This window comes from Hyla sarda, unplaced genomic scaffold (genome assembly GCF_029499605.1).
Source record: "Hyla sarda isolate aHylSar1 unplaced genomic scaffold, aHylSar1.hap1 scaffold_745, whole genome shotgun sequence".
Taxonomy (NCBI): domain Eukaryota; kingdom Metazoa; phylum Chordata; class Amphibia; order Anura; family Hylidae; genus Hyla; species Hyla sarda.
This window is the reverse complement of record NW_026610768.1, coordinates 55,527-81,770: the sequence shown is the minus strand read 5'-3', so window position 1 is coordinate 81,770 and position 26,244 is coordinate 55,527. Positions and strand designations below refer to the sequence as shown.

The window sequence follows — 26,244 nt, the reverse complement described above, 5'->3', positions numbered from 1 at the left end:
CGGCTGCAATATCTCAACGGAGAATACGTTTATATATATGTGTGTGTGTGCGCGTATATATATATATATATATATATATATATATATATATATATATATTCTCCGCCGAAATCACTTTTAAACCATTTCCACCTTTTTTTCCCTTCTCTTCCTCTTACTTTTTTTTCACGTTTTTTTACGTTTTTCTCCTTTTCGCCTCTTTTCTGGGCGTATTATTCTTCTTTTTCTTCTTTTTTTTCGTCTAATGCATACCCCATCAGTGCAGCAATGCTTATTCAATACCGCCAGCAGATGGAGACACTGGGGGATAATTTTCTAAGGATTTATACTGATTTTTCCTGTCTGAATTTGTCGCACAGAAAGTTGCAGGCCAAATATGTGTGACATTTCTGCGACTTTAGCTTCTAGAGCATTTTTACAACATTATACATAGGTGCTGAATACATAAAAAGCGACTGTTCAGCGACAGACAAGTCGCATCGGCTGAAAGTAGGCCAGAATGTCAGTCCATGTTGGAGCAGGTTTAGATACAGTCTAAAGTATAGATCTCAAAGTCTGTGCACAGAATTTAGCAAGGGCCTCGCACCTTCTGATGCATCAGGTAGGTGCACAATAGCATAGCCTAACCCTCTGTACTTTGGTCTATATTGATGCGGGACATAGACAGCCAGCTGATGACCAATCCATTAGTGCAATGGATGGCTGGAAGCATTTGTCTTTGCCTTTGCAATACCACAGAAGCAATGCATGGTCAATGTACAGCAATGACACACCTGTGTGAACAGCCAGGAGACCCCCCCCCCCCCCCATGTTATGTTACATAGTTACATAGTTAGTACGGTCGAAAAAAGACATATGTCCATCAAGTTCAACCAGGGAATTAAGGGGTAGGGGTGTGGCGCGATATTGGGGAAGGGATGAGATTTTATATTTCTTCATAAGCATTAATCTTATTTTGTCAATTAGGAACATTCAGCACCCACCCGCTATCAAGGCAGCTGCCTATCATGTCATGCCCTACCTGCACAGGTGTGCTGGCTACTCAAATGATCCAATTAAGGAGGCCATTTAGTCAGCAGCAGCAGAAGTCCTGTGCCTGGACGCTCCAACAGCGGCCAGACACAAGCAGAAGCAGCAGAGAAGCAGCAGCAGCAGCACCACCTTTTGTTTTTTGGCTGCAGCAGCAAGGCCCACAGGGCTGGCTAGCTGGCTAGCCAGCAAGCAGGTAGCAATGAAAGTAGGAATCTTTCTTTTTAACCCTGTAAGGGGGTGGTGCACTGTACCCGAAGATACTGCCATATCGGGTCAATGCATAGGGCGACGGAAGCAAGCTTCGAAATCGGCCCCCGTTCTCAAAAATCCATTTAATATATGGTCCCCAGATAGGGGACGTATCAGATATTAAACTGATAAGAACAGATACTACACTTGATCTTAGCCAAAAGGCCGAGAAGCGATAACCGTGAAAGGGGCGGGCCCAACAAGGTCCCCTTCATGGGCACTATCACTGCTTGCTGTCAGGGAGGCTGCCAGACAATTTTCCATGCACACTCTGGGCTGGGGGGCAGTCAACCACCAGTACACACAGCAGAACCTAAACCCATACCATTATTGCTAAGCAGCAAGACAGGGGCCCATTGCACTCCCACGGGGCCTTTTTAAATGCAATCCATAACCCGGATTTGCCAGGAACCCTTCTTACTCCTCCTACTTGCATGTGACACTGGGCTTAGGATCTGCATAGGAAACACACACACAAGCACACACCTACCTTTGTTGCCTGCAGATGCCTCCTTGGCTGTCCCCAAACGGTATCAAACCAACACCCACGGGAAGCTGTAAGCATAGAGGACATGCCTGCACCCCATTGGACTTACCTGTGTGGGTTAAATCCGGGTTATTTGACAACCTATGGCGGTGATGGTTCTGCTCAGGCAGAGCAGTGCTGATGCTCCTCATAAAGCTGTCGCTGCTGTGAAGGTTCTAGGTGACATCACAAATCCCTATGGTTACATACACAACAAAGCTGGGTTGTTGTTGTTTACACTCTGCAAGGCCTGTGGAAGTGAGTGACATCATAGCACTGTAGTTCTGAGGGTTCTAGATGGATGCAACAATCTCCTGTTGCTTCTATGAAGGCCATAATAGACGACATCACCAAACAGCTCCATAGTCACATACACAGCAAAGGAGAGATGTTGTTTACACCTAGTGATGTCAGTGGTATTGAGTGACATCACAGCACAGTGCTAAGGCTCCTGGGCCTGGACACAGCAGCGGCTGCAATATCTCAACGGAGAATACGTTTATATATATGTGTGTGTGTGCGCGTATATATATATATATATATATATATATATATATATATATATATATTTCTCCGCCGAAATCACTTTTAAACCCATTTCCACCTTTTTTTCCCTTCTCTTCCTCTTACTTTTTTTTCACGTTTTTTTACGTTTTTCTCCTTTTCGCCTCTTTTCTGGGCGTATTATTCTTCTTTTTCTTCTTTTTTTTCGTCTAATGCATACCCCATCAGTGCAGCAATGCTTATTCAATACCGCCAGCAGATGGAGACACTGGGGGATAATTTTCTAAGGATTTATACTGATTTTTCCTGTCTGAATTTGTCGCACAGAAAGTTGCAGGCCAAATATGTGTGACATTTCTGCGACTTTAGCTTCTAGAGCATTTTTACAACATTATACATAGGTGCTGAATACATAAAAAGCGACTGTTCAGCGACAGACAAGTCGCATCGGCTGAAAGTAGGCCAGAATGTCAGTCCATGTTGGAGCAGGTTTAGATACAGTCTAAAGTATAGATCTCAAAGTCTGTGCACAGAATTTAGCAAGGGCCTCGCACCTTCTGATGCATCAGGTAGGTGCACAATAGCATAGCCTAACCCTCTGTACTTTGGTCTATATTGATGCGGGACATAGACAGCCAGCTGATGACCAATCCATTAGTGCAATGGATGGCTGGAAGCATTTGTCTTTGCCTTTGCAATACCACAGAAGCAATGCATGGTCAATGTACAGCAATGACACACCTGTGTGAACAGCCAGGAGACCCCCCCCCCCCCCCCCATGTTATGTTACATAGTTACATAGTTAGTACGGTCGAAAAAAGACATATGTCCATCAAGTTCAACCAGGGAATTAAGGGGTAGGGGTGTGGCGCGATATTGGGGAAGGGATGAGATTTTATATTTCTTCATAAGCATTAATCTTATTTTGTCAATTAGGAACATTCAGCACCCACCCGCTATCAAGGCAGCTGCCTATCATGTCATGCCCTACCTGCACAGGTGTGCTGGCTACTCAAATGATCCAATTAAGGAGGCCATTTAGTCAGCAGCAGCAGAAGTCCTGTGCCTGGACGCTCCAACAGCGGCCAGACACAAGCAGAAGCAGCAGAAGCAGCAGCAGCAGCACCACCTTTTGTTTTTTGGCTGCAGCAGCAAGGCCCACAGGGCTGGCTAGCTGGCTAGCCAGCAAGCAGGTAGCAATGAAAGTAGGAATCTTTCTTTTTAACCCTGTAAGGGGGTGGTGCACTGTACCCGAAGATACTGCCATATCGGGTCAATGCATAGGGCGACGGAAGCAAGCTTCGAAATCGGCCCCCGTTCTCAAAAATCCATTTAATATATGGTCCCCAGATAGGGGACGTATCAGATATTAAACTGATAAGAACAGATACTACACTTGATCTTAGCCAAAAGGCCGAGAAGCGATAACCGTGAAAGGGGCGGGCCCAACAAGGTCCCCTTCATGGGCACTATCACTGCTTGCTGTCAGGGAGGCTGCCAGACAATTTTCCATGCACACTCTGGGCTGGGGGGCAGTCAACCACCAGTACACACAGCAGAACCTAAACCCATACCATTATTGCTAAGCAGCAAGACAGGGGCCCATTGCACTCCCACGGGGCCTTTTTAAATGCAATCCATAACCCGGATTTGCCAGGAACCCTTCTTACTCCTCCTACTTGCATGTGACACTGGGCTTAGGATCTGCATAGGAAACACACACACAAGCACACACCTACCTTTGTTGCCTGCAGATGCCTCCTTGGCTGTCCCCAAACGGTATCAAACCAACACCCACGGGAAGCTGTAAGCATAGAGGACATGCCTGCACCCCATTGGACTTACCTGTGTGGGTTAAATCCGGGTTATTTGACAACCTATGGCGGTGATGGTTCTGCTCAGGCAGAGCAGTGCTGATGCTCCTCATAAAGCTGTCGCTGCTGTGAAGGTTCTAGGTGACATCACAAATCCCTATGGTTACATACACAACAAAGCTGGGTTGTTGTTGTTTACACTCTGCAAGGCCTGTGGAAGTGAGTGACATCATAGCACTGTAGTTCTGAGGGTTCTAGATGGATGCAACAATCTCCTGTTGCTTCTATGAAGGCCATAATAGACGACATCACCAAACAGCTCCATAGTCACATACACAGCAAAGGAGAGATGTTGTTTACACCTAGTGATGTCAGTGGTATTGAGTGACATCACAGCACAGTGCTAAGGCTCCTGGGCCTGGACACAGCAGCGGCTGCAATATCTCAACGGAGAATACGTTTATATATATGTGTGTGTGTGCGCGTATATATATATACTATATATATATATATATATATATATATATATATATATATATTTCTCCGCCGAAATCACTTTTAAACCCATTTCCACCTTTTTTTCCCTTCTCTTCCTCTTACTTTTTTTTCACGTTTTTTTACGTTTTTCTCCTTTTCGCCTCTTTTCTGGGCGTATTATTCTTCTTTTTCTTCTTTTTTTTCGTCTAATGCATACCCCATCAGTGCAGCAATGCTTATTCAATACCGCCAGCAGATGGAGACACTGGGGGATAATTTTCTAAGGATTTATACTGATTTTTCCTGTCTGAATTTGTCGCACAGAAAGTTGCAGGCCAAATATGTGTGACATTTCTGCGACTTTAGCTTCTAGAGCATTTTTACAACATTATACATAGGTGCTGAATACATAAAAAGCGACTGTTCAGCGACAGACAAGTCGCATCGGCTGAAAGTAGGCCAGAATGTCAGTCCATGTTGGAGCAGGTTTAGATACAGTCTAAAGTATAGATCTCAAAGTCTGTGCACAGAATTTAGCAAGGGCCTCGCACCTTCTGATGCATCAGGTAGGTGCACAATAGCATAGCCTAACCCTCTGTACTTTGGTCTATATTGATGCGGGACATAGACAGCCAGCTGATGACCAATCCATTAGTGCAATGGATGGCTGGAAGCATTTGTCTTTGCCTTTGCAATACCACAGAAGCAATGCATGGTCAATGTACAGCAATGACACACCTGTGTGAACAGCCAGGAGACCCCCCCCCCCCCCCCATGTTATGTTACATAGTTACATAGTTAGTACGGTCGAAAAAAGACATATGTCCATCAAGTTCAACCAGGGAATTAAGGGGTAGGGGTGTGGCGCGATATTGGGGAAGGGATGAGATTTTATATTTCTTCATAAGCATTAATCTTATTTTGTCAATTAGGAACATTCAGCACCCACCCGCTATCAAGGCAGCTGCCTATCATGTCATGCCCTACCTGCACAGGTGTGCTGGCTACTCAAATGATCCAATTAAGGAGGCCATTTAGTCAGCAGCAGCAGAAGTCCTGTGCCTGGACGCTCCAACAGCGGCCAGACACAAGCAGAAGCAGCAGAAGCAGCAGCAGCAGCACCACCTTTTGTTTTTTGGCTGCAGCAGCAAGGCCCACAGGGCTGGCTAGCTGGCTAGCCAGCAAGCAGGTAGCAATGAAAGTAGGAATCTTTCTTTTTAACCCTGTAAGGGGGTGGTGCACTGTACCCGAAGATACTGCCATATCGGGTCAATGCATAGGGCGACGGAAGCAAGCTTCGAAATCGGCCCCCGTTCTCAAAAATCCATTTAATATATGGTCCCCAGATAGGGGACGTATCAGATATTAAACTGATAAGAACAGATACTACACTTGATCTTAGCCAAAAGGCCGAGAAGCGATAACCGTGAAAGGGGCGGGCCCAACAAGGTCCCCTTCATGGGCACTATCACTGCTTGCTGTCAGGGAGGCTGCCAGACAATTTTCCATGCACACTCTGGGCTGGGGGGCAGTCAACCACCAGTACACACAGCAGAACCTAAACCCATACCATTATTGCTAAGCAGCAAGACAGGGGCCCATTGCACTCCCACGGGGCCTTTTTAAATGCAATCCATAACCCGGATTTGCCAGGAACCCTTCTTACTCCTCCTACTTGCATGTGACACTGGGCTTAGGATCTGCATAGGAAACACACACACAAGCACACACCTACCTTTGTTGCCTGCAGATGCCTCCTTGGCTGTCCCCAAACGGTATCAAACCAACACCCACGGGAAGCTGTAAGCATAGAGGACATGCCTGCACCCCATTGGACTTACCTGTGTGGGTTAAATCCGGGTTATTTGACAACCTATGGCGGTGATGGTTCTGCTCAGGCAGAGCAGTGCTGATGCTCCTCATAAAGCTGTCGCTGCTGTGAAGGTTCTAGGTGACATCACAAATCCCTATGGTTACATACACAACAAAGCTGGGTTGTTGTTGTTTACACTCTGCAAGGCCTGTGGAAGTGAGTGACATCATAGCACTGTAGTTCTGAGGGTTCTAGATGGATGCAACAATCTCCTGTTGCTTCTATGAAGGCCATAATAGACGACATCACCAAACAGCTCCATAGTCACATACACAGCAAAGGAGAGATGTTGTTTACACCTAGTGATGTCAGTGGTATTGAGTGACATCACAGCACAGTGCTAAGGCTCCTGGGCCTGGACACAGCAGCGGCTGCAATATCTCAACGGAGAATACGTTTATATATATATGTGTGTGTGTGCGCGTATATATATATATATATATATATATATATATATATATATATTTCTCCGCCGAAATCACTTTTAAACCCATTTCCACCTTTTTTTCCCTTCTCTTCCTCTTACTTTTTTTTCACGTTTTTTTACGTTTTTCTCCTTTTCGCCTCTTTTCTGGGCGTATTATTCTTCTTTTTCTTCTTTTTTTTCGTCTAATGCATACCCCATCAGTGCAGCAATGCTTATTCAATACCGCCAGCAGATGGAGACACTGGGGGATAATTTTCTAAGGATTTATACTGATTTTTCCTGTCTGAATTTGTCGCACAGAAAGTTGCAGGCCAAATATGTGTGACATTTCTGCGACTTTAGCTTCTAGAGCATTTTTACAACATTATACATAGGTGCTGAATACATAAAAAGCGACTGTTCAGCGACAGACAAGTCGCATCGGCTGAAAGTAGGCCAGAATGTCAGTCCATGTTGGAGCAGGTTTAGATACAGTCTAAAGTATAGATCTCAAAGTCTGTGCACAGAATTTAGCAAGGGCCTCGCACCTTCTGATGCATCAGGTAGGTGCACAATAGCATAGCCTAACCCTCTGTACTTTGGTCTATATTGATGCGGGACATAGACAGCCAGCTGATGACCAATCCATTAGTGCAATGGATGGCTGGAAGCATTTGTCTTTGCCTTTGCAATACCACAGAAGCAATGCATGGTCAATGTACAGCAATGACACACCTGTGTGAACAGCCAGGAGACCCCCCCCCCCCCCCCCATGTTATGTTACATAGTTACATAGTTAGTACGGTCGAAAAAAGACATATGTCCATCAAGTTCAACCAGGGAATTAAGGGGTAGGGGTGTGGCGCGATATTGGGGAAGGGATGAGATTTTATATTTCTTCATAAGCATTAATCTTATTTTGTCAATTAGGAACATTCAGCACCCACCCGCTATCAAGGCAGCTGCCTATCATGTCATGCCCTACCTGCACAGGTGTGCTGGCTACTCAAATGATCCAATTAAGGAGGCCATTTAGTCAGCAGCAGCAGAAGTCCTGTGCCTGGACGCTCCAACAGCGGCCAGACACAAGCAGAAGCAGCAGAAGCAGCAGCAGCAGCACCACCTTTTGTTTTTTGGCTGCAGCAGCAAGGCCCACAGGGCTGGCTAGCTGGCTAGCCAGCAAGCAGGTAGCAATGAAAGTAGGAATCTTTCTTTTTAACCCTGTAAGGGGGTGGTGCACTGTACCCGAAGATACTGCCATATCGGGTCAATGCATAGGGCGACGGAAGCAAGCTTCGAAATCGGCCCCCGTTCTCAAAAATCCATTTAATATATGGTCCCCAGATAGGGGACGTATCAGATATTAAACTGATAAGAACAGATACTACACTTGATCTTAGCCAAAAGGCCGAGAAGCGATAACCGTGAAAGGGGCGGGCCCAACAAGGTCCCCTTCATGGGCACTATCACTGCTTGCTGTCAGGGAGGCTGCCAGACAATTTTCCATGCACACTCTGGGCTGGGGGGCAGTCAACCACCAGTACACACAGCAGAACCTAAACCCATACCATTATTGCTAAGCAGCAAGACAGGGGCCCATTGCACTCCCACGGGGCCTTTTTAAATGCAATCCATAACCCGGATTTGCCAGGAACCCTTCTTACTCCTCCTACTTGCATGTGACACTGGGCTTAGGATCTGCATAGGAAACACACACACAAGCACACACCTACCTTTGTTGCCTGCAGATGCCTCCTTGGCTGTCCCCAAACGGTATCAAACCAACACCCACGGGAAGCTGTAAGCATAGAGGACATGCCTGCACCCCATTGGACTTACCTGTGTGGGTTAAATCCGGGTTATTTGACAACCTATGGCGGTGATGGTTCTGCTCAGGCAGAGCAGTGCTGATGCTCCTCATAAAGCTGTCGCTGCTGTGAAGGTTCTAGGTGACATCACAAATCCCTATGGTTACATACACAACAAAGCTGGGTTGTTGTTGTTTACACTCTGCAAGGCCTGTGGAAGTGAGTGACATCATAGCACTGTAGTTCTGAGGGTTCTAGATGGATGCAACAATCTCCTGTTGCTTCTATGAAGGCCATAATAGACGACATCACCAAACAGCTCCATAGTCACATACACAGCAAAGGAGAGATGTTGTTTACACCTAGTGATGTCAGTGGTATTGAGTGACATCACAGCACAGTGCTAAGGCTCCTGGGCCTGGACACAGCAGCGGCTGCAATATCTCAACGGAGAATACGTTTATATATATGTGTGTGTGTGCGCGTATATATATATATATATATATATATATATATATATATATATATTTCTCCGCCGAAATCACTTTTAAACCCATTTCCACCTTTTTTTCCCTTCTCTTCCTCTTACTTTTTTTTCACGTTTTTTTACGTTTTTCTCCTTTTCGCCTCTTTTCTGGGCGTATTATTCTTCTTTTTCTTCTTTTTTTTCGTCTAATGCATACCCCATCAGTGCAGCAATGCTTATTCAATACCGCCAGCAGATGGAGACACTGGGGGATAATTTTCTAAGGATTTATACTGATTTTTCCTGTCTGAATTTGTCGCACAGAAAGTTGCAGGCCAAATATGTGTGACATTTCTGCGACTTTAGCTTCTAGAGCATTTTTACAACATTATACATAGGTGCTGAATACATAAAAAGCGACTGTTCAGCGACAGACAAGTCGCATCGGCTGAAAGTAGGCCAGAATGTCAGTCCATGTTGGAGCAGGTTTAGATACAGTCTAAAGTATAGATCTCAAAGTCTGTGCACAGAATTTAGCAAGGGCCTCGCACCTTCTGATGCATCAGGTAGGTGCACAATAGCATAGCCTAACCCTCTGTACTTTGGTCTATATTGATGCGGGACATAGACAGCCAGCTGATGACCAATCCATTAGTGCAATGGATGGCTGGAAGCATTTGTCTTTGCCTTTGCAATACCACAGAAGCAATGCATGGTCAATGTACAGCAATGACACACCTGTGTGAACAGCCAGGAGACCCCCCCCCCCCCCCCCATGTTATGTTACATAGTTACATAGTTAGTACGGTCGAAAAAAGACATATGTCCATCAAGTTCAACCAGGGAATTAAGGGGTAGGGGTGTGGCGCGATATTGGGGAAGGGATGAGATTTTATATTTCTTCATAAGCATTAATCTTATTTTGTCAATTAGGAACATTCAGCACCCACCCGCTATCAAGGCAGCTGCCTATCATGTCATGCCCTACCTGCACAGGTGTGCTGGCTACTCAAATGATCCAATTAAGGAGGCCATTTAGTCAGCAGCAGCAGAAGTCCTGTGCCTGGACGCTCCAACAGCGGCCAGACACAAGCAGAAGCAGCAGAAGCAGCAGCAGCAGCACCACCTTTTGTTTTTTGGCTGCAGCAGCAAGGCCCACAGGGCTGGCTAGCTGGCTAGCCAGCAAGCAGGTAGCAATGAAAGTAGGAATCTTTCTTTTTAACCCTGTAAGGGGGTGGTGCACTGTACCCGAAGATACTGCCATATCGGGTCAATGCATAGGGCGACGGAAGCAAGCTTCGAAATCGGCCCCCGTTCTCAAAAATCCATTTAATATATGGTCCCCAGATAGGGGACGTATCAGATATTAAACTGATAAGAACAGATACTACACTTGATCTTAGCCAAAAGGCCGAGAAGCGATAACCGTGAAAGGGGCGGCCCAACAAGGTCCGCTTCATGGGCACTATCACTGCTTGCTGTCAGGGAGGCTGCCAGACAATTTTCCATGCACACTCTGGGCTGGGGGCAGTCAACCACCAGTACACACAGCAGAACCTAAACCCATACCATTATTGCTAAGCAGCAAGACAGGGGCCCATTGCACTCCCACGGGGCCTTTTTAAATGCAATCCATAACCCGGATTTGCCAGGAACCCTTCTTACTCCTCCTACTTGCATGTGACACTGGGCTTAGGATCTGCATAGGAAACACACACACAAGCACACACCTACCTTTGTTGCCTGCAGATGCCTCCTTGGCTGTCCCCAAACGGTATCAAACCAACACCCACGGGAAGCTGTAAGCATAGAGGACATGCCTGCACCCCATTGGACTTACCTGTGTGGGTTAAATCCGGGTTATTTGACAACCTATGGCGGTGATGGTTCTGCTCAGGCAGAGCAGTGCTGATGCTCCTCATAAAGCTGTCGCTGCTGTGAAGGTTCTAGGTGACATCACAAATCCCTATGGTTACATACACAACAAAGCTGGGTTGTTGTTGTTTACACTCTGCAAGGCCTGTGGAAGTGAGTGACATCATAGCACTGTAGTTCTGAGGGTTCTAGATGGATGCAACAATCTCCTGTTGCTTCTATGAAGGCCATAATAGACGACATCACCAAACAGCTCCATAGTCACATACACAGCAAAGGAGAGATGTTGTTTACACCTAGTGATGTCAGTGGTATTGAGTGACATCACAGCACAGTGCTAAGGCTCCTGGGCCTGGACACAGCAGCGGCTGCAATATCTCAACGGAGAATACGTTTATATATATGTGTGTGTGTGCGCGTATATATACATATATATATATATATATATATATATATATATATATATATATATATTTCTCCGCCGAAATCACTTTTAAACCCATTTCCACCTTTTTTTCCCTTCTCTTCCTCTTACTTTTTTTTCACGTTTTTTTACGTTTTTCTCCTTTTCGCCTCTTTTCTGGGCGTATTATTCTTCTTTTTCTTCTTTTTTTCGTCTAATGCATACCCCATCAGTGCAGCAATGCTTATTCAATACCGCCAGCAGATGGAGACACTGGGGGATAATTTTCTAAGGATTTATACTGATTTTTCCTGTCTGAATTTGTCGCACAGAAAGTTGCAGGCCAAATATGTGTGACATTTCTGCGACTTTAGCTTCTAGAGCATTTTTACAAACATTATACATAGGTGCTGAATACATAAAAAGCGACTGTTCAGCGACAGACAAGTCGCATCGGCTGAAAGTAGGCCAGAATGTCAGTCCATGTTGGAGCAGGTTTAGATACAGTCTAAAGTATAGATCTCAAAGTCTGTGCACAGAATTTAGCAAGGGCCTCGCACCTTCTGATGCATCAGGTAGGTGCACAATAGCATAGCCTAACCCTCTCTGTACTTTGGTCTATATTGATGCGGGACATAGACAGCCAGCTGATGACCAATCCATTAGTGCAATGGATGGCTGGAAGCATTTGTCTTTGCCTTTGCAATACCACAGAAGCAATGCATGGTCAATGTACAGCAATGACACACCTGTGTGAACAGCCAGGAGACCCCCCCCCCCCCCATGTTATGTTACATAGTTACATAGTTAGTACGGTCGAAAAAAGACATATGTCCATCAAGTTCAACCAGGGAATTAAGGGGTAGGGGTGTGGCGCGATATTGGGGAAGGGATGAGATTTTATATTTCTTCATAAGCATTAATCTTATTTTGTCAATTAGGAACATTCAGCACCCACCCGCTATCAAGGCAGCTGCCTATCATGTCATGCCCTACCTGCACAGGTGTGCTGGCTACTCAAATGATCCAATTAAGGAGGCCATTTAGTCAGCAGCAGCAGAAGTCCTGTGCCTGGACGCTCCAACAGCGGCCAGACACAAGCAGAAGCAGCAGAAGCAGCAGCAGCACCACCCTTTTGTTTTTTGGCTGCAGCAGCAAGGCCCACAGGGCTGGCTAGCTGGCTAGCCAGCAAGCAGGTAGCAATGAAAGTAGGAATCTTTCTTTTTAACCCTGTAAGGGGGTGGTGCACTGTACCCGAAGATACTGCCATATCGGGTCAATGCATAGGGCGACGGAAGCAAGCTTCGAAATCGGCCCCCGTTCTCAAAAATCCATTTAATATATGGTCCCCAGATAGGGGACGTATCAGATATTAAACTGATAAGAACAGATACTACACTTGATCTTAGCCAAAAGGCCGAGAAGCGATAACCGTGAAAGGGGCGGGCCCAACAAGGTCCCCTTCATGGGCACTATCACTGCTTGCTGTCAGGGAGGCTGCCAGACAATTTTCCATGCACACTCTGGCTGGGGGGCAGTCAACCACCAGTACACACAGCAGAACCTAAACCCATACCATTATTGCTAAGCAGCAAGACAGGGGCCCATTGCACTCCCACGGGGCCTTTTTAAATGCAATCCATAACCCGGATTTGCCAGGAACCCTTCTTACTCCTCCTACTTGCATGTGACACTGGGCTTAGGATCTGCATAGGAAACACACACACAAGCACACACCTACCTTTGTTGCCTGCAGATGCCTCCTTGGCTGTCCCAAACGGTATCAAACCAACACCCACGGGAAGCTGTAAGCATAGAGGACATGCCTGCACCCCATTGGACTTACCTGTGTGGGTTAAATCCGGGTTATTTGACAACCTATGGCGGTGATGGTTCTGCTCAGGCAGAGCAGTGCTGATGCTCCTCATAAAGCTGTCGCTGCTGTGAAGGTTCTAGGTGACATCACAAATCCCTATGGTTACATACACAACAAAGCTGGGTTGTTGTTGTTTACACTCTGCAAGGCCTGTGGAAGTGAGTGACATCATAGCACTGTAGTTCTGAGGGTTCTAGATGGATGCAACAATCTCCTGTTGCTTCTATGAAGGCCATAATAGACGACATCACCAAACAGCTCCATAGTCACATACACAGCAAAGGAGAGATGTTGTTTACACCTAGTGATGTCAGTGGTATTGAGTGACATCACAGCACAGTGCTAAGGCTCCTGGGCCTGGACACAGCAGCGGCTGCAATATCTCAACGGAGAATACGTTTATATATATGTGTGTGTGTGCGCGTATATATATATATATATATATATATATATATATATATATATATATATATATTTCTCCGCCGAAATCACTTTTAAACCCATTTCCACCTTTTTTTCCCTTCTCTTCCTCTTACTTTTTTTTCACGTTTTTTTACGTTTTTCTCCTTTTCGCCTCTTTTCTGGGCGTATTATTCTTCTTTTTCTTCTTTTTTTTCGTCTAATGCATACCCCATCAGTGCAGCAATGCTTATTCAATACCGCCAGCAGATGGAGACACTGGGGGATAATTTTCTAAGGATTTATACTGATTTTTCCTGTCTGAATTTGTCGCACAGAAAGTTGCAGGCCAAATATGTGTGACATTTCTGCGACTTTAGCTTCTAGAGCATTTTTACAACATTATACATAGGTGCTGAATACATAAAAAGCGACTGTTCAGCGACAGACAAGTCGCATCGGCTGAAAGTAGGCCAGAATGTCAGTCCATGTTGGAGCAGGTTTAGATACAGTCTAAAGTATAGATCTCAAAGTCTGTGCACAGAATTTAGCAAGGGCCTCGCACCTTCTGATGCATCAGGTAGGTGCACAATAGCATAGCCTAACCCTCTGTACTTTGGTCTATATTGATGCGGGACATAGACAGCCAGCTGATGACCAATCCATTAGTGCAATGGATGGCTGGAAGCATTTGTCTTTGCCTTTGCAATACCACAGAAGCAATGCATGGTCAATGTACAGCAATGACACACCTGTGTGAACAGCCAGGAGACCCCCCCCCCCCCCCCCATGTTATGTTACATAGTTACATAGTTAGTACGGTCGAAAAAAGACATATGTCCATCAAGTTCAACCAGGGAATTAAGGGGTAGGGGTGTGGCGCGATATTGGGGAAGGGATGAGATTTTATATTTCTTCATAAGCATTAATCTTATTTTGTCAATTAGGAACATTCAGCACCCACCCGCTATCAAGGCAGCTGCCTATCATGTCATGCCCTACCTGCACAGGTGTGCTGGCTACTCAAATGATCCAATTAAGGAGGCCATTTAGTCAGCAGCAGCAGAAGTCCTGTGCCTGGACGCTCCAACAGCGGCCAGACACAAGCAGAAGCAGCAGAAGCAGCAGCAGCAGCACCACCTTTTGTTTTTTGGCTGCAGCAGCAAGGCCCACAGGGCTGGCTAGCTGGCTAGCCAGCAAGCAGGTAGCAATGAAAGTAGGAATCTTTCTTTTTAACCCTGTAAGGGGGTGGTGCACTGTACCCGAAGATACTGCCATATCGGGTCAATGCATAGGGCGACGGAAGCAAGCTTCGAAATCGGCCCCCGTTCTCAAAAATCCATTTAATATATGGTCCCCAGATAGGGGACGTATCAGATATTAAACTGATAAGAACAGATACTACACTTGATCTTAGCCAAAAGGCCGAGAAGCGATAACCGTGAAAGGGGCGGGCCCAACAAGGTCCCCTTCATGGGCACTATCACTGCTTGCTGTCAGGGAGGCTGCCAGACAATTTTCCATGCACACTCTGGGCTGGGGGGCAGTCAACCACCAGTACACACAGCAGAACCTAAACCCATACCATTATTGCTAAGCAGCAAGACAGGGGCCCATTGCACTCCCACGGGGCCTTTTTAAATGCAATCCATAACCCGGATTTGCCAGGAACCCTTCTTACTCCTCCTACTTGCATGTGACACTGGGCTTAGGATCTGCATAGGAAACACACACACAAGCACACACCTACCTTTGTTGCCTGCAGATGCCTCCTTGGCTGTCCCCAAACGGTATCAAACCAACACCCACGGGAAGCTGTAAGCATAGAGGACATGCCTGCACCCCATTGGACTTACCTGTGTGGGTTAAATCCGGGTTATTTGACAACCTATGGCGGTGATGGTTCTGCTCAGGCAGAGCAGTGCTGATGCTCCTCATAAAGCTGTCGCTGCTGTGAAGGTTCTAGGTGACATCACAAATCCCTATGGTTACATACACAACAAAGCTGGGTTGTTGTTGTTTACACTCTGCAAGGCCTGTGGAAGTGAGTGACATCATAGCACTGTAGTTCTGAGGGTTCTAGATGGATGCAACAATCTCCTGTTGCTTCTATGAAGGCCATAATAGACGACATCACCAAACAGCTCCATAGTCACATACACAGCAAAGGAGAGATGTTGTTTACACCTAGTGATGTCAGTGGTATTGAGTGACATCACAGCACAGTGCTAAGGCTCCTGGGCCTGGACACAGCAGCGGCTGCAATATCTCAACGGAGAATATGTTTATATATATGTGTGTGTGTGCGCGTATATATATATATATATATATATATATATATATATATATATATATTTCTCCGCCGAAATCACTTTTAAACCCATTTCCACCTTTTTTTCCCTTCTCTTCCTCTTACTTTTTTTTCACGTTTTTTTACGTTTTTCTCCTTTTCGCCTCTTTTCTGGGCGTATTATTCTTCTTTTTCTTCTTTTTTTTCGTCTAATGCATACCCCATCAGTGCAGCAATGCTTATTCAATACCGCCAGCAGATGGAGACACTGGGGGATAATTTTCTAAGGATTTATACTGATTTTTCCTGTCTGAATTTGTCGCACAGAAAGTTGCAGGCCAAATATGTGTGACATTTCTGCGACTTTAGCTTCTAGAGCATTTTTACAACATTATACATAGGTGCTGAATACATAAAAAGCGACTGTTCAGCGACAGACAAGTCGCATCGGCTGAAAGTAGGCCAGAATGTCAGTCCATGTTGGAGCAGGTTTAGATACAGTCTAAAGTATAGATCTCAAAGTCTGTGCACAGAATTTAGCAAGGGCCTCGCACCTTCTGATGCATCAGGTAGGTGCACAATAGCATAGCCTAACCCTCTGTACTTTGGTCTATATTGATGCGGGACATAGACAGCCAGCTGATGACCAATCCATTAGTGCAATGGATGGCTGGAAGCATTTGTCTTTGCCTTTGCAATACCACAGAAGCAATGCATGGTCAATGTACAGCAATGACACACCTGTGTGAACAGCCAGGAGACCCCCCCCCCCCCATGTTATGTTACATAGTTACATAGTTAGTACGGTCGAAAAAAGACATATGTCCATCAAGTTCAACCAGGGAATTAAGGGGTAGGGGTGTGGCGCGATATTGGGGAAGGGATGAGATTTTATATTTCTTCATAAGCATTAATCTTATTTTGTCAATTAGGAACATTCAGCACCCACCCGCTATCAAGGCAGCTGCCTATCATGTCATGCCCTACCTGCACAGGTGTGCTGGCTACTCAAATGATCCAATTAAGGAGGCCATTTAGTCAGCAGCAGCAGAAGTCCTGTGCCTGGACGCTCCAACAGCGGCCAGACACAAGCAGAAGCAGCAGAAGCAGCAGCAGCAGCACCACCTTTTGTTTTTTGGCTGCAGCAGCAAGGCCCACAGGGCTGGCTAGCTGGCTAGCCAGCAAGCAGGTAGCAATGAAAGTAGGAATCTTTCTTTTTAACCCTGTAAGGGGGTGGTGCACTGTACCCGAAGATACTGCCATATCGGGTCAATGCATAGGGCGACGGAAGCAAGCTTCGAAATCGGCCCCCGTTCTCAAAAATCCATTTAATATATGGTCCCCAGATAGGGGACGTATCAGATATTAAACTGATAAGAACAGATACTACACTTGATCTTAGCCAAAAGGCCGAGAAGCGATAACCGTGAAAGGGGCGGGCCCAACAAGGTCCCCTTCATGGGCACTATCACTGCTTGCTGTCAGGGAGGCTGCCAGACAATTTTCCATGCACACTCTGGGCTGGGGGGCAGTCAACCACCAGTACACACAGCAGAACCTAAACCCATACCATTATTGCTAAGCAGCAAGACAGGGGCCCATTGCACTCCCACGGGGCCTTTTTAAATGCAATCCATAACCCGGATTTGCCAGGAACCCTTCTTACTCCTCCTACTTGCATGTGACACTGGGCTTAGGATCTGCATAGGAAACACACACACAAGCACACACCTACCTTTGTTGCCTGCAGATGCCTCCTTGGCTGTCCCCAAACGGTATCAAACCAACACCCACGGGAAGCTGTAAGCATAGAGGACATGCCTGCACCCCATTGGACTTACCTGTGTGGGTTAAATCCGGGTTATTTGACAACCTATGGCGGTGATGGTTCTGCTCAGGCAGAGCAGTGCTGATGCTCCTCATAAAGCTGTCGCTGCTGTGAAGGTTCTAGGTGACATCACAAATCCCTATGGTTACATACACAACAAAGCTGGGTTGTTGTTGTTTACACTCTGCAAGGCCTGTGGAAGTGAGTGACATCATAGCACTGTAGTTCTGAGGGTTCTAGATGGATGCAACAATCTCCTGTTGCTTCTATGAAGGCCATAATAGACGACATCACCAAACAGCTCCATAGTCACATACACAGCAAAGGAGAGATGTTGTTTACACCTAGTGATGTCAGTGGTATTGAGTGACATCACAGCACAGTGCTAAGGCTCCTGGGCCTGGACACAGCAGCGGCTGCAATATCTCAACGGAGAATACGTTTATATATATGTGTGTGTGTGCGCGTATATATATATATATATATATATATATATATATATATATATTTCTCCGCCGAAATCACTTTTAAACCCATTTCCACCTTTTTTTCCCTTCTCTTCCTCTTACTTTTTTTTCACGTTTTTTTACGTTTTTCTCCTTTTCGCCTCTTTTCTGGGCGTATTATTCTTCTTTTTCTTCTTTTTTTTCGTCTAATGCATACCCCATCAGTGCAGCAATGCTTATTCAATACCGCCAGCAGATGGAGACACTGGGGGATAATTTTCTAAGGATTTATACTGATTTTTCCTGTCTGAATTTGTCGCACAGAAAGTTGCAGGCCAAATATGTGTGACATTTCTGCGACTTTAGCTTCTAGAGCATTTTTACAACATTATACATAGGTGCTGAATACATAAAAAGCGACTGTTCAGCGACAGACAAGTCGCATCGGCTGAAAGTAGGCCAGAATGTCAGTCCATGTTGGAGCAGGTTTAGATACAGTCTAAAGTATAGATCTCAAAGTCTGTGCACAGAATTTAGCAAGGGCCTCGCACCTTCTGATGCATCAGGTAGGTGCACAATAGCATAGCCTAACCCTCTGTACTTTGGTCTATATTGATGCGGGACATAGACAGCCAGCTGATGACCAATCCATTAGTGCAATGGATGGCTGGAAGCATTTGTCTTTGCCTTTGCAATACCACAGAAGCAATGCATGGTCAATGTACAGCAATGACACACCTGTGTGAACAGCCAGGAGACCCCCCCCCCCATGTTATGTTACATAGTTACATAGTTAGTACGGTCGAAAAAAGACATATGTCCATCAAGTTCAACCAGGGAATTAAGGGGTAGGGGTGTGGCGCGATATTGGGGAAGGGATGAGATTTTATATTTCTTCATAAGCATTAATCTTATTTTGTCAATTAGGAACATTCAGCACCCACCCGCTATCAAGGCAGCTGCCTATCATGTCATGCCCTACCTGCACAGGTGTGCTGGCTACTCAAATGATCCAATTAAGGAGGCCATTTAGTCAGCAGCAGCAGAAGTCCTGTGCCTGGACGCTCCAACAGCGGCCAGACACAAGCAGAAGCAGCAGAAGCAGCAGCAGCAGCACCACCTTTTGTTTTTTGGCTGCAGCAGCAAGGCCCACAGGGCTGGCTAGCTGGCTAGCCAGCAAGCAGGTAGCAATGAAAGTAGGAATCTTTCTTTTTAACCCTGTAAGGGGGTGGTGCACTGTACCCGAAGATACTGCCATATCGGGTCAATGCATAGGGCGACGGAAGCAAGCTTCGAAATCGGCCCCCGTTCTCAAAAATCCATTTAATATATGGTCCCCAGATAGGGGACGTATCAGATATTAAACTGATAAGAACAGATACTACACTTGATCTTAGCCAAAAGGCCGAGAAGCGATAACCGTGAAAGGGGCGGGCCCAACAAGGTCCCCTTCATGGGCACTATCACTGCTTGCTGTCAGGGAGGCTGCCAGACAATTTTCCATGCACACTCTGGGCTGGGGGGCAGTCAACCACCAGTACACACAGCAGAACCTAAACCCATACCATTATTGCTAAGCAGCAAGACAGGGGCCCATTGCACTCCCACGGGGCCTTTTTAAATGCAATCCATAACCCGGATTTGCCAGGAACCCTTCTTACTCCTCCTACTTGCATGTGACACTGGGCTTAGGATCTGCATAGGAAACACACACACAAGCACACACCTACCTTTGTTGCCTGCAGATGCCTCCTTGGCTGTCCCCAAACGGTATCAAACCAACACCCACGGGAAGCTGTAAGCATAGAGGACATGCCTGCACCCCATTGGACTTACCTGTGTGGGTTAAATCCGGGTTATTTGACAACCTATGGCGGTGATGGTTCTGCTCAGGCAGAGCAGTGCTGATGCTCCTCATAAAGCTGTCGCTGCTGTGAAGGTTCTAGGTGACATCACAAATCCCTATGGTTACGTACACAACAAAGCTGGGTTGTTGTTGTTTACACTCTGCAAGGCCTGTGGAAGTGAGTGACATCATAGCACTGTAGTTCTGAGGGTTCTAGATGGATGCAACAATCTCCTGTTGCTTCTATGAAGGCCATAATAGACGACATCACCAAACAGCTCCATAGTCACATACACAGCAAAGGAGAGATGTTGTTTACACCTAGTGATGTCAGTGGTATTGAGTGACATCACAGCACAGTGCTAAGGCTCCTGGGCCTGGACACAGCAGCGGCTGCAATATCTCAACGGAGAATACGTTTATATATATGTGTGTGTGTGCGCGTATATATATATATATATATATATATATATATATATATATATATATATTCTCCGCCGAAATCACTTTTAAACCCATTTCCACCTTTTTTTCCCTTCTCTTCCTCTTACTTTTTTTTCACGTTTTTTTACGTTTTTCTCCTTTTCGCCTCTTTTCTGGGCGTATTATTCTTCTTTTTCTTCTTTTTTTTCGTCTAATGCATACCCCATCAGTGCAGCAATGCTTATTCAATACCGCCAGCAGATGGAGACACTGGGGGATAATTTTCTAAGGATTTATACTGATTTTTCCTGTCTGAATTTGTCGCACAGAAAGTTGCAGGCCAAATATGTGTGACATTTCTGCGACTTTAGCTTCTAGAGCATTTTTACAACATTATACATAGGTGCTGAATACATAAAAAGCGACTGTTCAGCGACAGACAAGTCGCATCGGCTGAAAGTAGGCCAGAATGTCAGTCCATGTTGGAGCAGGTTTAGATACAGTCTAAAGTATAGATCTCAAAGTCTGTGCACAGAATTTAGCAAGGGCCTCGCACCTTCTGATGCATCAGGTAGGTGCACAATAGCATAGCCTAACCCTCTGTACTTTGGTCTATATTGATGCGGGACATAGACAGCCAGCTGATGACCAATCCATTAGTGCAATGGATGGCTGGAAGCATTTGTCTTTGCCTTTGCAATACCACAGAAGCAATGCATGGTCAATGTACAGCAATGACACACCTGTGTGAACAGCCAGGAGACCCCCCCCCCCCCCCCCCCATGTTATGTTACATAGTTACATAGTTAGTACGGTCGAAAAAAGACATATGTCCATCAAGTTCAACCAGGGAATTAAGGGGTAGGGGTGTGGCGCGATATTGGGGAAGGGATGAGATTTTATATTTCTTCATAAGCATTAATCTTATTTTGTCAATTAGGAACATTCAGCACCCACCCGCTATCAAGGCAGCTGCCTATCATGTCATGCCCTACCTGCACAGGTGTGCTGGCTACTCAAATGATCCAATTAAGGAGGCCATTTAGTCAGCAGCAGCAGAAGTCCTGTGCCTGGACGCTCCAACAGCGGCCAGACACAAGCAGAAGCAGCAGAAGCAGCAGCAGCAGCACCACCTTTTGTTTTTTGGCTGCAGCAGCAAGGCCCACAGGGCTGGCTAGCTGGCTAGCCAGCAAGCAGGTAGCAATGAAAGTAGGAATCTTTCTTTTTAACCCTGTAAGGGGGTGGTGCACTGTACCCGAAGATACTGCCATATCGGGTCAATGCATAGGGCGACGGAAGCAAGCTTCGAAATCGGCCCCCGTTCTCAAAAATCCATTTAATATATGGTCCCCAGATAGGGGACGTATCAGATATTAAACTGATAAGAACAGATACTACACTTGATCTTAGCCAAAAGGCCGAGAAGCGATAACCGTGAAAGGGGCGGGCCCAACAAGGTCCCCTTCATGGGCACTATCACTGCTTGCTGTCAGGGAGGCTGCCAGACAATTTTCCATGCACACTCTGGGCTGGGGGGCAGTCAACCACCAGTACACACAGCAGAACCTAAACCCATACCATTATTGCTAAGCAGCAAGACAGGGGCCCATTGCACTCCCACGGGGCCTTTTTAAATGCAATCCATAACCCGGATTTGCCAGGAACCCTTCTTACTCCTCCTACTTGCATGTGACACTGGGCTTAGGATCTGCATAGGAAACACACACACAAGCACACACCTACCTTTGTTGCCTGCAGATGCCTCCTTGGCTGTCCCCAAACGGTATCAAACCAACACCCACGGGAAGCTGTAAGCATAGAGGACATGCCTGCACCCCATTGGACTTACCTGTGTGGGTTAAATCCGGGTTATTTGACAACCTATGGCGGTGATGGTTCTGCTCAGGCAGAGCAGTGCTGATGCTCCTCATAAAGCTGTCGCTGCTGTGAAGGTTCTAGGTGACATCACAAATCCCTATGGTTACATACACAACAAAGCTGGGTTGTTGTTGTTTACACTCTGCAAGGCCTGTGGAAGTGAGTGACATCATAGCACTGTAGTTCTGAGGGTTCTAGATGGATGCAACAATCTCCTGTTGCTTCTATGAAGGCCATAATAGACGACATCACCAAACAGCTCCATAGTCACATACACAGCAAAGGAGAGATGTTGTTTACACCTAGTGATGTCAGTGGTATTGAGTGACATCACAGCACAGTGCTAAGGCTCCTGGGCCTGGACACAGCAGCGGCTGCAATATCTCAACGGAGAATACGTTTATATATATGTGTGTGTGTGCGCGTATATATATATATATATATATATATATATATATATATATATATATATATATTTCTCCGCCGAAATCACTTTTAAACCCATTTCCACCTTTTTTTCCCTTCTCTTCCTCTTACTTTTTTTTCACGTTTTTTTACGTTTTTCTCCTTTTCGCCTCTTTTCTGGGCGTATTATTCTTCTTTTTCTTCTTTTTTTTCGTCTAATGCATACCCCATCAGTGCAGCAATGCTTATTCAATACCGCCAGCAGATGGAGACACTGGGGGATAATTTTCTAAGGATTTATACTGATTTTTCCTGTCTGAATTTGTCGCACAGAAAGTTGCAGGCCAAATATGTGTGACATTTCTGCGACTTTAGCTTCTAGAGCATTTTTACAACATTATACATAGGTGCTGAATACATAAAAAGCGACTGTTCAGCGACAGACAAGTCGCATCGGCTGAAAGTAGGCCAGAATGTCAGTCCATGTTGGAGCAGGTTTAGATACAGTCTAAAGTATAGATCTCAAAGTCTGTGCACAGAATTTAGCAAGGGCCTCGCACCTTCTGATGCATCAGGTAGGTGCACAATAGCATAGCCTAACCCTCTGTACTTTGGTCTATATTGATGCGGGACATAGACAGCCAGCTGATGACCAATCCATTAGTGCAATGGATGGCTGGAAGCATTTGTCTTTGCCTTTGCAATACCACAGAAGCAATGCATGGTCAATGTACAGCAATGACACACCTGTGTGAACAGCCAGGAGACCCCCCCCCCCCCCCCATGTTATGTTACATAGTTACATAGTTAGTACGGTCGAAAAAAGACATATGTCCATCAAGTTCAACCAGGGAATTAAGGGGTAGGGGTGTGGCGCGATATTGGGGAAGGGATGAGATTTTATATTTCTTCATAAGCATTAATCTTATTTTGTCAATTAGGAACATTCAGCACCCACCCGCTATCAAGGCAGCTGCCTATCATGTCATGCCCTACCTGCACAGGTGTGCTGGCTACTCAAATGATCCAATTAAGGAGGCCATTTAGTCAGCAGCAGCAGAAGTCCTGTGCCTGGACGCTCCAACAGCGGCCAGACACAAGCAGAAGCAGCAGAAGCAGCAGCACCACCTTTTGTTTTTTGGCTGCAGCAGCAAGGCCCACAGGGCTGGCTAGCTGGCTAGCCAGCAAGCAGGTAGCAATGAAAGTAGGAATCTTTCTTTTTAACCCTGTAAGGGGGTGGTGCACTGTACCCGAAGATACTGCCATATCGGGTCAATGCATAGGGCGACGGAAGCAAGCTTCGAAATCGGCCCCCGTTCTCAAAAATCCATTTAATATATGGTCCCCAGATAGGGGACGTATCAGATATTAAACTGATAAGAACAGATACTACACTTGATCTTAGCCAAAAGGCCGAGAAGCGATAACCGTGAAAGGGGCGGGCCCAACAAGGTCCCCTTCATGGGCACTATCACTGCTTGCTGTCAGGGAGGCTGCCAGACAATTTTCCATGCACACTCTGGGCTGGGGGGCAGTCAACCACCAGTACACACAGCAGAACCTAAACCCATACCATTATTGCTAAGCAGCAAGACAGGGGCCCATTGCACTCCCACGGGGCCTTTTTAAATGCAATCCATAACCCGGATTTGCCAGGAACCCTTCTTACTCCTCCTACTTGCATGTGACACTGGGCTTAGGATCTGCATAGGAAACACACACACAAGCACACACCTACCTTTGTTGCCTGCAGATGCCTCCTTGGCTGTCCCCAAACGGTATCAAACCAACACCCACGGGAAGCTGTAAGCATAGAGGACATGCCTGCACCCCATTGGACTTACCTGTGTGGGTTAAATCCGGGTTATTTGACAACCTATGGCGGTGATGGTTCTGCTCAGGCAGAGCAGTGCTGATGCTCCTCATAAAGCTGTCGCTGCTGTGAAGGTTCTAGGTGACATCACAAATCCCTATGGTTACATACACAACAAAGCTGGGTTGTTGTTGTTTACACTCTGCAAGGCCTGTGGAAGTGAGTGACATCATAGCACTGTAGTTCTGAGGGTTCTAGATGGATGCAACAATCTCCTGTTGCTTCTATGAAGGCCATAATAGACGTCATCACCAAACAGCTCCATAGTCACATACACAGCAAAGGAGAGATGTTGTTTACACCTAGTGATGTCAGTGATATTGAGTGACATCACAGCACAGTGCTAAGGCTCCTGGGCCTGGACACAGCAGCGGCTGCAATATCTCAACGGAGAATACGTTTATATATATGTGTGTGTGTGCGCGTATATATATATATATATATATATATATATATATATATATATATATATATATATATATTTCTCCGCCGAAATCACTTTTAAACCCATTTCCACCTTTTTTTCCCTTCTCTTCCTCTTACTTTTTTTTCACGTTTTTTTACGTTTTTCTCCTTTTCGCCTCTTTTCTGGGCGTATTATTCTTCTTTTTCTTCTTTTTTTTCGTCTAATGCATACCCCATCAGTGCAGCAATGCTTATTCAATACCGCCAGCAGATGGAGACACTGGGGGATAATTTTCTAAGGATTTATACTGATTTTTCCTGTCTGAATTTGTCGCACAGAAAGTTGCAGGCCAAATATGTGTGACATTTCTGCGACTTTAGCTTCTAGAGCATTTTTACAACATTATACATAGGTGCTGAATACATAAAAAGCGACTGTTCAGCGACAGACAAGTCGCATCGGCTGAAAGTAGGCCAGAATGTCAGTCCATGTTGGAGCAGGTTTAGATACAGTCTAAAGTATAGATCTCAAAGTCTGTGCACAGAATTTAGCAAGGGCCTCGCACCTTCTGATGCATCAGGTAGGTGCACAATAGCATAGCCTAACCCTCTGTACTTTGGTCTATATTGATGCGGGACATAGACAGCCAGCTGATGACCAATCCATTAGTGCAATGGATGGCTGGAAGCATTTGTCTTTGCCTTTGCAATACCACAGAAGCAATGCATGGTCAATGTACAGCAATGACACACCTGTGTGAACAGCCAGGAGACCCCCCCCCCCCCCCCATGTTATGTTACATAGTTACATAGTTAGTACGGTCGAAAAAAGACATATGTCCATCAAGTTCAACCAGGGAATTAAGGGGTAGGGGTGTGGCGCGATATTGGGGAAGGGATGAGATTTTATATTTCTTCATAAGCATTAATCTTATTTTGTCAATTAGGAACATTCAGCACCCACCCGCTATCAAGGCAGCTGCCTATCATGTCATGCCCTACCTGCACAGGTGTGCTGGCTACTCAAATGATCCAATTAAGGAGGCCATTTAGTCAGCAGCAGCAGAAGTCCTGTGCCTGGACGCTCCAACAGCGGCCAGACACAAGCAGAAGCAGCAGAAGCAGCAGCAGCAGCACCACCT

General features: G+C 45.8%; 11 non-coding genes across 11 annotated transcripts; all 11 read right to left on the bottom strand.

Moving 5' to 3' along the window:
* Window positions 1-1,267: 1,267 nt before the first annotated feature.
* LOC130345124 (U2 spliceosomal RNA) lies at window positions 1,268-1,458 on the bottom strand. The gene has a single exon (XR_008883891.1). It is a non-coding gene; the product is annotated as a U2 spliceosomal RNA (small nuclear RNA).
* A 2,088-nt stretch (window positions 1,459-3,546) lies between these two features.
* Window positions 3,547-3,737, bottom strand: LOC130345123 (U2 spliceosomal RNA). Its single transcript, XR_008883890.1, has one exon. It is a non-coding gene; the product is annotated as a U2 spliceosomal RNA (small nuclear RNA).
* A 2,096-nt stretch (window positions 3,738-5,833) lies between these two features.
* LOC130345122 (U2 spliceosomal RNA) lies at window positions 5,834-6,024 on the bottom strand. Its single transcript, XR_008883889.1, has one exon. It is a non-coding gene; the product is annotated as a U2 spliceosomal RNA (small nuclear RNA).
* A 2,086-nt stretch (window positions 6,025-8,110) lies between these two features.
* On the bottom strand, window positions 8,111-8,301 carry LOC130345121 (U2 spliceosomal RNA). Its single transcript, XR_008883888.1, has one exon. It is a non-coding gene; the product is annotated as a U2 spliceosomal RNA (small nuclear RNA).
* A 2,086-nt stretch (window positions 8,302-10,387) lies between these two features.
* LOC130345119 (U2 spliceosomal RNA) lies at window positions 10,388-10,578 on the bottom strand. The gene has a single exon (XR_008883886.1). It is a non-coding gene; the product is annotated as a U2 spliceosomal RNA (small nuclear RNA).
* A 2,093-nt stretch (window positions 10,579-12,671) lies between these two features.
* LOC130345118 (U2 spliceosomal RNA) lies at window positions 12,672-12,862 on the bottom strand. Its single transcript, XR_008883885.1, has one exon. It is a non-coding gene; the product is annotated as a U2 spliceosomal RNA (small nuclear RNA).
* A 2,092-nt stretch (window positions 12,863-14,954) lies between these two features.
* Window positions 14,955-15,145, bottom strand: LOC130345117 (U2 spliceosomal RNA). Its single transcript, XR_008883884.1, has one exon. It is a non-coding gene; the product is annotated as a U2 spliceosomal RNA (small nuclear RNA).
* Window positions 15,146-17,229: 2,084 nt separating this feature from the next.
* LOC130345116 (U2 spliceosomal RNA) lies at window positions 17,230-17,420 on the bottom strand. Its single transcript, XR_008883883.1, has one exon. It is a non-coding gene; the product is annotated as a U2 spliceosomal RNA (small nuclear RNA).
* Window positions 17,421-19,498: 2,078 nt separating this feature from the next.
* Window positions 19,499-19,689, bottom strand: LOC130345115 (U2 spliceosomal RNA). The gene has a single exon (XR_008883882.1). It is a non-coding gene; the product is annotated as a U2 spliceosomal RNA (small nuclear RNA).
* Window positions 19,690-21,780: 2,091 nt separating this feature from the next.
* Window positions 21,781-21,971, bottom strand: LOC130345113 (U2 spliceosomal RNA). Its single transcript, XR_008883881.1, has one exon. It is a non-coding gene; the product is annotated as a U2 spliceosomal RNA (small nuclear RNA).
* Window positions 21,972-24,058: 2,087 nt separating this feature from the next.
* On the bottom strand, window positions 24,059-24,249 carry LOC130345112 (U2 spliceosomal RNA). The gene has a single exon (XR_008883880.1). It is a non-coding gene; the product is annotated as a U2 spliceosomal RNA (small nuclear RNA).
* Between the last annotated feature and the right edge of the window lie 1,995 nt (window positions 24,250-26,244).